At 41.8% G+C, this 9,986-nt stretch overlaps 1 non-coding gene across 1 annotated transcript; it reads right to left on the reverse strand.

Moving 5' to 3' along the window:
* Window positions 1–1,282: 1,282 nt before the first annotated feature.
* On the reverse strand, window positions 1,283–1,354 carry TRNAA-GGC. Its single transcript has one exon. It is a non-coding gene; the product is annotated as a tRNA-Ala (tRNA).
* Window positions 1,355–9,986: the final 8,632 nt, after the last annotated feature.

Raw genomic sequence — 9,986 nt, forward strand, 5'->3', positions numbered from 1 at the left:
TTACTAAATGATGACCCTGTGTGAAACTCTATGCTAGTGTCGGGTTGATATAAGCAACAGATAAACATGTTTTGTTGGAAACAAAGATGTTATTTTTGTCATAAAATATAATTACTCCACAATTCAACATGGGAACAGCCTCACTGAACAGCTGTAAAATACACAGCACAATGCTCCCTTCTCCACCTTCCAATGTCCTGAAAGTAAAAATCCACCATTATTACTCTATTGTGTCACTACTTAAAGCCGGGCCTCTGATCTCTCTGACTCCATGGGAGGAAGGCAGGTTTGGAAGAAGAGACCTCTTGCTTCAGAGAGGGAGCGGGGCTGGGGAGTCAGGGGGGACAATGCCCACCCAGTCAGGAAAGGGACACCAGACGGCCCCACGCAGCCCCCTGACCTAGTCCTGTAACAACAACCCCAACAGAGAAGTTAATCTCCTTAATGGAAACCAGATATGTCTCTTACTCACAACTATTACAGTTCTGCTCTTAAACGTTTCCTGCCCCCTGAGCGCTCTGCTCGGCTAAAAGGAGGTAAAGGCGTGTGGATCCACGACGTCTCCAGGTGCCGTGAGGACGAAGCGCAGGAGGCGAGATTACCTGGCCAGTGCCCTTCTCTCCGCACCTCCCCTCCCACGCAGGCGGCGCAAGGGAAAGAAAGGAGCTTGGTGGCGGGGGGGGGGGTGGCGAGTAGGCCAAGAACGCCTCGTTCTTTGTGTCTGACGAATTCTGTTTCCTTGGTGGCACAGGACTGTGACTCAAAATGGGGTAGTTCTACAGAGTGCGTTAACTTTCAGTTTCGGGTCTGGAGGAGGCATGCAGCACTTCAGGCATGCGCACAGACTCTTGGGTTCTAATAGAAGAGGAAAACGACACCATGCTAAGCACAGAACCCCGAACAAACGATCTAGAAAGTCTGATTTAGCAGCCACCTGGCCCGAGCATCCTGAGAACAAATCGCAGGGTAATGTTTCGAAAGGATTCAGGGCTTGAGATGAACCTAAGACCCAAGACTGAATATTGGCTCCTCCAATCACCGGTGTGACAAAGTCTCTTAACTTTTTTGACCCTTAGCTTCCTGACTTTTGAGTCAGGCTCGTGGGCGACTGATGTAGTCCGGGGTGGTTATGATGGTTAAATGGGGGTATTCACGTGCACAGGCGAGATGTTACTCATCTGACTGAATGAAGTAGGTATGAATTCCTCAGACCAAAGCTCCAGTGTGTGAAAATGGAAGTTTACTTTTTTCTGTGATTGAATTTATTTTTATTTTTATTTAATGGAGGTACTGGGGATTGAACCCAGGACCTCATGCCTGCCAAGCATGTGCTTTACCACTGAGCTATACCCACCCCCTGCCTGGTTGCATTTAGATAATATCTTAAGCCCCCCACTCCCTCCAGTGGTAGAAATTAACTCTAGTCAGTTTCAGGTAAGTCCAGTTGATTCAAAATATTCTCAGTCAAGAGTGCTGGACGTTGTCATGTTTGACTGGATGAGTGTGAACCTTCTTCCTCTGAGTGGGTCGAGAAGTCGAGGATGCCACACTGTGTGGGAGCGGGGACCACTTCCTCCAGATCAAAGCCAAAGACAGGCCTGCTCCCCCGCAGCTGGAGAGTGGGCGCTCAGCTGGTGTTGGCCTCACCCAGGGCGTCAAATCAGCCGTGAGCAGGAAGCGAGGGACGCTGGAGAATTTATTCTGGCAGCGGCAGCAGCAGGAGCAGCAGCGTCCAGAGTCCTGTTCTGGGAGGGGCAGAGGGTGACCGCCGTGAGGTCCTTGTCCATTTCTGACAGGGGTGAGGCAGTGGTGGTGTCATCCACATCTTACCAGAAATGTCCTAGGCTGTGGTTTTGGCTGGACAGACTTCACCCTTTTTCTGAGCCCACTGATTCTGAGTATCCTTCTCATAAATTCCCTTTCTGCCTATGTGAACCAGAGTTGCTTCTTTGTTTCTTCTCTTTTTTTTTTTTTTTTTTTTTTTTGTGACTTACTAAAGCTTTAATTTTTAATTGAAGTACAGTTTAAATGTTGTTTCAATTTCTGGTGTACAGCACAATGTTTTAGTCATACATATACATACATACATATATTCCTTTCATATTCTTTTTCATTACAGGTCACTGCAAGGTATTGAATATAGTTCCCTGTGCTGTACAGTAGAAACTTGTTTGTCTATTCTATATGCAGTAGTTAGTATCTGCCCAAGGATGCTAACAATTCACTTAAGAATTTCTCCTGGAATCTCCCTGAGGTGGTGGGGTGAGGCACTCAGTCTCCACGGGGCTTTACACAGTAGCAGCTCATCCAGAGGGGTCTCCTGGACATCGGTCACGAACTGCTCCACACAGGCATATTCAGAGATGTCTGTGGTTCTGTCTAGTCCTCAGTCATCATCCCCTCTCCACACCAGCCACCCCTGAGAGGTCCTTCCTCCCACCTGACCCCTAGTCTTACAGTTCACACCACGTCTACTACGGCACCTCTATCCTGCAAGTCTTCCAGCCCCGGTCTTGGATGCTGGACACTGTCAGTCGCATAGAAAGAATCTGCTGCCACTGCACCCACTAGGACGCAAGGAGCACCTGTGCTGGGCCTGAAGTCAGTCTGCCTGGTACCTGACACGGGAGCTTCTGTTTGTCTAGTCCATAGTGGCACAAAGAACTAGAGGGTCTTGCTGCCCCCCAAGACCCTGACAAGAAGTGGATTCCTCGATATTTGGATCCCCAAATCTGTCTGGGATGTCTGTGGCCGTCCCTGGGATGCAGTCCAGTGTAGGAGAGGGGCACTTTGCAAGGCTTGGTTCTTGAGGACATTCACCGGATCCTAGTGTTTTCTGACACCTCCCCACCCCCAGACTGGCAGACTGTTCACGTCTCAGAGAGGAGGGGAAAGAGTGGCCCAGATATACCACATATTTGCCCACATTTATTCCATATTTACACACCAAGACTTTGGTATATACATCACTGTTTATTTTTTAAATGTATGCCAAGTGGGGAGGGCATAGCTCAATGGTAGAGTGCATGTTTAGCATGCATGAGGTCCTGGGTTCAACCCCCAGTACCTCCACTCAAAACAAACAAACAAACAAACAAACAAACCTAACTACCACCCCCCAAAAAGTATGCCCTTAGCTACTTTATAAATCATATATAATGCAAAACAGTAGCTTTTGTCTCTCTTTTAGCATCCTCAAGCTGTTACTTTTAATTACTTCAGTCATTTCTTTTATAATAAGATTGTATTTGCTATTGATTGGTTTATCTATTATCTTTCTCTTATGACATATGTATCTTTAGCTCTGTTACATTTCCGTCTTTTCCTGTCCACCCTTCCACTAAAAATGTTGTGAAAACACACTAAAAGACAAAGCTACAGCCCTGACCAGCAGGACAGTGATTTGAATGTCAAGCAGCCTATTACCACAATCTGGAGGAAACAACTCTATATTTACATCGCTGAGCTAAGAACTGCAGTTGATAAAATCTGAATGTAAGTATCAAAAATGATTATTAAAAGAGGATATAGACAAAACAAATACACTCAAAATTATACATCGTAAGAGGAGGGAAAGGAAGATGTGGGTTGGTTATGGGAGAAAAAACATGTCAAAATATTCATTTTACACAGAAAAGAAACAGAGTAAATCATTTTCTACTTTAACAGAAAAAAACTAACATATAACAAATGCTTCTGAATAACTTAAGGGTAATCATAAGAAGAATTAAATGAGGCGTATTGTTTCCTAAATGATCAGAGAAAAAAAAAGAAAAAGAAAAAGAAGAAATTCCAGAAAATAAGGAAGGGTAGTTGACATAAATACATAAAGATAACATAAGAAAAGGCCTATTTTTATTTATTTTTGATTTTTTAATGTTCTAGGGGTTTTCCCCCAGCTTTGCTAAAGATATGATTAACAAATAAAAATTGTATCTATTTAGGTTATACAACATGAATTTTTAAGGTGTACAATGTGATGATTTAGTATACGTAGACATTGTGAAATGATTACCACAGTCAATTTAATTAACACCTCCATCACCTCACAGAGTTACCATTAATATGTGTGTGTGTGTGTGTGTGTGTGTGTGTGTGTCTGTGTCTGTGTCTGTGTGTGTGTGTCTGTGTGTGTCTGTGGTGAGCAGGCTTAAGGTCTGCTCTCTTGGCAAATTTCAGGTATATAATGCAGTATTGTTAACTATAGTCACCATGCTGTCCATTAGCTCCCCATAGCAAATTCATCTTACAACTGAAAGTTTGTGCCCTTTGACCAATATGTCCCCATTTCCCCCCATTCCCAGGCCCTGATAACCACTTTTCATCTTATTCTCTGCTTCTAGGAGTTTTACATTTTTAGATGTCACATATAAATGAGGTCATACAGTATCTTTCTGTGTCTGGCTAATATCATTTAGCATAACATGCTCTAGGCTCATCCATGTTGTTCCAAATGGCAAGATTTCCTTCTTTTTGTGGTTAAATAATATTCCATCATATGTATATGCCACATTTTCTTTATCTGTACATCCATCCATAGACACTTAGGTTGCTTCCATATCTCAGTTCTTGAGAATAGTGCTTCATGAACATGGAAGCTGGTAACCTCCTCTAGATCCTGGTTTCAGAAGTGGGATTTCTAGAGCATATGGACTGTATGGAGGTTCTGTTATTAGTTTTTTGAGAAATCTCCCTCCCATTTTCCATAACGGCTGTTCCAATTTACATTCCCACCAAGTGTACCAGCGCTCCCTTTTCTTCACACCCTTGCCATCACTTGTTATCCCTTGTCTTTTTTAAAAACCTTTTTAAACTGAAGTATAGTCAGCTTACAATGTTGTGCCAATTTCTGGTGTACAGCATAATAGTTCGGTCATACATGTACATACATAGGTTCCTATTCATATTCTTTTTCATTATAGGTCACTGTAAGATATTGAATATAGTTCCCTGTGTTGTACAGTATAAACTTGTTGTTTATCTATTCTATGTATAGTATGTAGTATCTGCAAACCTTGAACTCTCAATTTATCCCCTCTTGTCTTTTTGATACTAGAAACAGGTCTATCTTAAAAATCCAGGGTCTGCATATCCTAGCAGTGTGACTTAGTCAGGCCTCTGGACATCTCTGTAACTTGGTTTTCTCATTTGTATGATGAAAATAAAATGCCTACTTCCTATGATTATTCAAAATTGAGTGATATCAAACAGATCCTACAACATCTTATTGCATGGTGTCAATACATTTTCACAAAGGGGCACAGTCCAGGATTCAAAAGCAATTTAAAAAGAACTTTAATCTTTCTTTGCATATCTTGAAGAATATAAAGGAAATTCAATTCATAACTTCAAGTATGACTTCTTGAAATTACAGTTTTCTCACAGCCCAGAACTTCTTGAGAATCCCCATCCAAGTTTCCCAAGGGTCTGCCCTTCACCAAGCAGCCCTCAGCACTGTAGCCCACGCCAGCTCTGTTCTCGCAGTCCTTTCTACCCTTCCTCCTGAACCATCACGTTTCCTGATGCTGCAATTAAAAATCATAAGAACATGGCCACAAATTCAGATCTCTTTACCAGAGAGAGGATGAGAGAAGTTACATAGACTAAGGCAGAGAAAAAAGAAGAAGGAACTAAAATTGGAATTCTGCTTTAATAAATTTTATCCCTATCACATATGTAAAGTGCCTTACACATAATAAATACTTAATACATACTATTTCCTTTCTCAGTGACTCCGAACATTTCATAAATGCTTAGTCTTCGTTTTTGATATAGCTTCCATAAATAAAAATAATTATTTAATCCTTGAACACTAACTTTCTCAACACTCTCTTCCCAACTCCACCAAATTAGCAATTTGAATATGGGCACTGCTTCACAGGAGAAGGACTGCTGTTTTGAAGCAAACCCATGGTTCAGATAAATTAAAAGCCTATATTACAGTATGAATAATCACCTCCTAAAGTCTCTATTCTATGCTTGATTTTTTTTTTCATTGCATTTTCTTAAAGCAAGGCACACCTGCACCCCATACCGTCCCTGAGGGGCCTGGAGTGAAACTAGACTCTGCAAAAGACCCCCTTGGTGGTTCCAACTTTTTCTAAAGTAAGATTTTTTTCTCCTGACATTTTAGAAGTGTTATTAAAACTCACTAGATTCTTGGGATTTGGAGAGGGAAGAAAAGAAACAACTGAAGCCTTGATTTGCCTCCTCTGGATATCATGTTTGTTTTGACATGTGGGTGTGGTGTGCTTTTCTGGCAATGACTGCACAAATTCAACCCTGAGTGTCTACAGGACACAGCACAGCCATGTCTAGGTTGCTTGGACAAGGAGTATTGCTTTTCTGTCTGCAGGTCATTCACACACAGCTGCCGGGCTCAGGTGCTGTAGCACCACGTTGCTCTGCTCCGTCATTCAGATCTTAAGCCACAAACTTATGTGTCTGATAACAAAGAGCAGGGAGAGGGACTGGCTCAAAGTTGAATGCAGTGGTGGACGGAGACAGGCTTTGGGGTCATGGATCCTTAGAAAAGGTAAAGGTGGCAAGTTTCTGATCCTCTGGACAAGACACCAATGAACCTATTTTGTGACATGTGTCTTGCTGAGTGTCAGGATGCCATCATTTCTACCACATCTCTTCATTCTGCAGTTCTTTCTGCCTCATTTTTCAGTGGGAGGTCTTCTCAGATGTTTTTGAAAGTTTGACATAGCATCTTCCTCTTATATCTTGGCACTTAGGTAGAGAGCACTATATGTTTTCTGTTGCAGAATTTCTTCTGCTGAAATGAGTTTTCATATTTTATTTGCCTCTGTCATCATCGTTCCCTTCTTCCCGTCATGAATTACTCGGCTACAGCCATACGCAATGAACTACTTGGGGTTCATGCCTTCATCATACTATCTCATACCTCCATACCTTTGCACGTGCTGTTCCCTCTGCTTAGAACCCCTTTTCCTCCCTTCATTTAGCTCTCATCAGTACCTGTCCCTCAAAACCCAACTTGTGTCACTTCTCAGAAATCCTGACTCTTCCATTGTGCTCCCATAGCAGGCTATAAATATCACATAAAACCAATACTTGCTGGGCATTTATTAAAAGCTAGGCATTGGGTTAAGCACATAACCTCTATTAATTCATCTAATCTTTGTGACAATCTTATGTTGTAGGAACTGTTGCTTAGAATTATTTTACAGACAAGAAGAAGAGACTTAGAAACATTAAGGAACTTGCCCCAGGCCAGGCTGGTGAGGCCCAAATTCAAGTGTAGGTCTTTCTGACTTCAAAGCCTTTAGCACTAGATTATTCTACTTTTCTAATAATTAAGGTACATTTGCTCATATACTATAATTATGGGAATGCTTTCCTGGCTCTTCCTTTAATTTGAAAGTTCCTCGAGGTCAGAGCAGAAATCTGACTTCAGCGCACACTAATAAATTTCCTGGCTTAGATCAAGTGCTCAACACAAAGCTGTTGAATACATGAGAGTGGATGTCTCTGTTCTGCCACTTTCCATGTTCAGCTGCCATCAGAGTGCCTCTTTTCTCAGTGAAATTGAAACTCAGCTGCACCGGGTCAAACCATACCATATGCTAGTGAGGAAAAGCAGAAGGAATCCGAGGGAACCGGTTTATTGGCAGCTCTGAGCAAAGTGAACAGGAAACACAATGTGTAAGTGCCCAGGGATGCCAAGCTCAGGGATGAATTAGTTTGTGCAGCTGGGAGTCAAGGGCAGCCAGCCCACCAATTTCACACAGGAAGCGATCATCAATAGAAGAGCATGGACCAAGGGCAGGAGAAAGATACCCTGTGAAACCAGAACTGGACTGAGAGAAGCCCAAGTAAGTCCACATAAAGGGCAAGATGGAGTAGACAAGATGAAATGTAGTGTCTATTTCAAAACTGATGTTACAGGACTTCAGGATGTGCCCAAGCACCTGCAGTGAGCCGAGTCACCCACAGTTAGGGCTCACCGTGCCTCCCAGAGAAAGAGACTCAGGATTTGCTTAGAGAAACTGGACCAAGGAGAGAAAGGATCCGCACTCACAGAGATAACTATGTGGAGAAGCCAGTTTTGAATCCCAGCCTCACTTAAAGAATGAGTGAGAGTAAATAAAAGTAATAATTAAACAGATAGGATGATGCATTAACAGTCCCACTGAAAGTAACAGACTAGGGATTTGCATGACAAAAATGATTGTGAATGAGAACTGTGATAAGGAGGGGAGAGAGTTAAATATTTTCCCAAATTTTGAATGTAGGGGGGAAAAAAGGGCTTATGCTTGATATGCATAGCTGGGGAAGTCAGACAAATGTAACACAGAGGGAAGAAGAGCCATGTAGTTAGGTAGGACTGGAGAGTGACAGCTGAATGGGTTTCGGATGAGACAAAAGGGAGAGAATAGATGAATGTGTATTTCAAGTTTCAATATTGAGAAGAAAATACAACATTGTTGGGAATAAACAGCATGCAGCAAGGGAACAGAGAAGAAAACCAGAAGGCTCCTTCCTTTTGGATATCAAAAGCCCGGAGATCAAAATTTTGGCTTCAAAAGAAGGAATTTTAATAAAAGAAAAGATAATGGTGCAGGAGAGTTTTGGGAAAATGAATGAAGAGGTGGGAAGGGAAAATGACAAAAACAGTGGCCCACCGTAGGAAACAGAAATTCCAAATCTGTAGAAAGAGAACAGGGATGCTGAGCCTGAAACAGCAAAGGGCAAAAGGAAGGGGGCCACCCAGAGGGGAGCCAAAAATATTAAATAAAACGTGAAAAGCACAAATACGGAGAAAATGTGTCTTTAAGTTGGAATGTGGGGTTTAAATAGTGTACATGTACAAAACCTAAGAGGAGAAAAGAAGAGTCAGTATTTCAAAGCAAGAAAAAAAAGCTGAAAAGATATTGCTTTAGGGGGTCTTCATACAGATCAGTCCGGGAACACAGATGTATGGGGTATAGTGGTTAATGAAAGCTTGAAAATTATGTCACCTCTGGTCAAAGATATACAATTACGGCTTTGAATTGTAGGACAAGAGCTAGTATATAAAATATTATTTCCCCCAAAGAAATAGGAAAGAGGAAAATTATGGAGGTAAATTATATTATTATTATCCTATAAACCAGTGGTTCTTTCTGGTGGCGTGTTAGAATCCTAGTTTTTTAACTGTACCAGTCTGGTCTAGCATCTAGACCCTGGCTCCAGATATTGATTTGTTTGGGGTGGGATCTCAGCACCAATATTTTTAAAAGCCCCCTCAGGGGAATCCACTGTGGTGTCAGGGTTCAAATCACTGCTAAACCCCGTGAGTCACTTGGCAGTAAGAAAGGAGGTCATTCCTGTTAGCTAGGGTGAAAGAAGGTAGCTGTTTGAAATTAAGAATTTAGGATCAATCTGTAAGATAAGTCTAATTGAGGAATGCGTATTTATATAAAGCTATTTACCATGTAGAATGACATATCTAAAAGAGAATCAACTGAGGACGTATTTCTGTGTAAATAAAAATAAAGGTGAAATTTAAAGTTTAAAAATATCTGAAATTTAAAAACTGAGAAATTTGGCAGGGATATTTAAGGAACTGGCAAATCTTCTTAGAATATGAAGACATTTAAAATAAAGTCAGAGGCATAAGGAAAAAGAAGAAAGACTATGATCTTGTAAGAAGAATCTGTATTTGTCTCCCCAGTAGCTAGAGCAGGACCTGCCATGAATTTGGAATTCATAAATTTTGCTGAATAATAGAAATCTGCATCAGGATAAGCATGAGAAAATCAGGTATGGAATCAGGGAAGGGATGGAATGGACAATGAAAAGCACTGGGCTGACCGTCAGCGCTGGGCTCCACCCACCAGCGTGTCTCCCCGGGAGAGAACAAGTCAGCACATCTCCTCGGCTTCTTGTTGGACTAGGTGGACGCAAAGCTCATCTAGCTCTGAAAGCTTATGCCCATATCATAGCTTTAAGAAATCAATGAAACCTCAAATGGGAAG

Source organism: Camelus ferus, chromosome 25 (assembly GCF_009834535.1).
Source record: "Camelus ferus isolate YT-003-E chromosome 25, BCGSAC_Cfer_1.0, whole genome shotgun sequence".
NCBI classification, from domain to species: Eukaryota; Metazoa; Chordata; class Mammalia; order Artiodactyla; family Camelidae; genus Camelus; species Camelus ferus.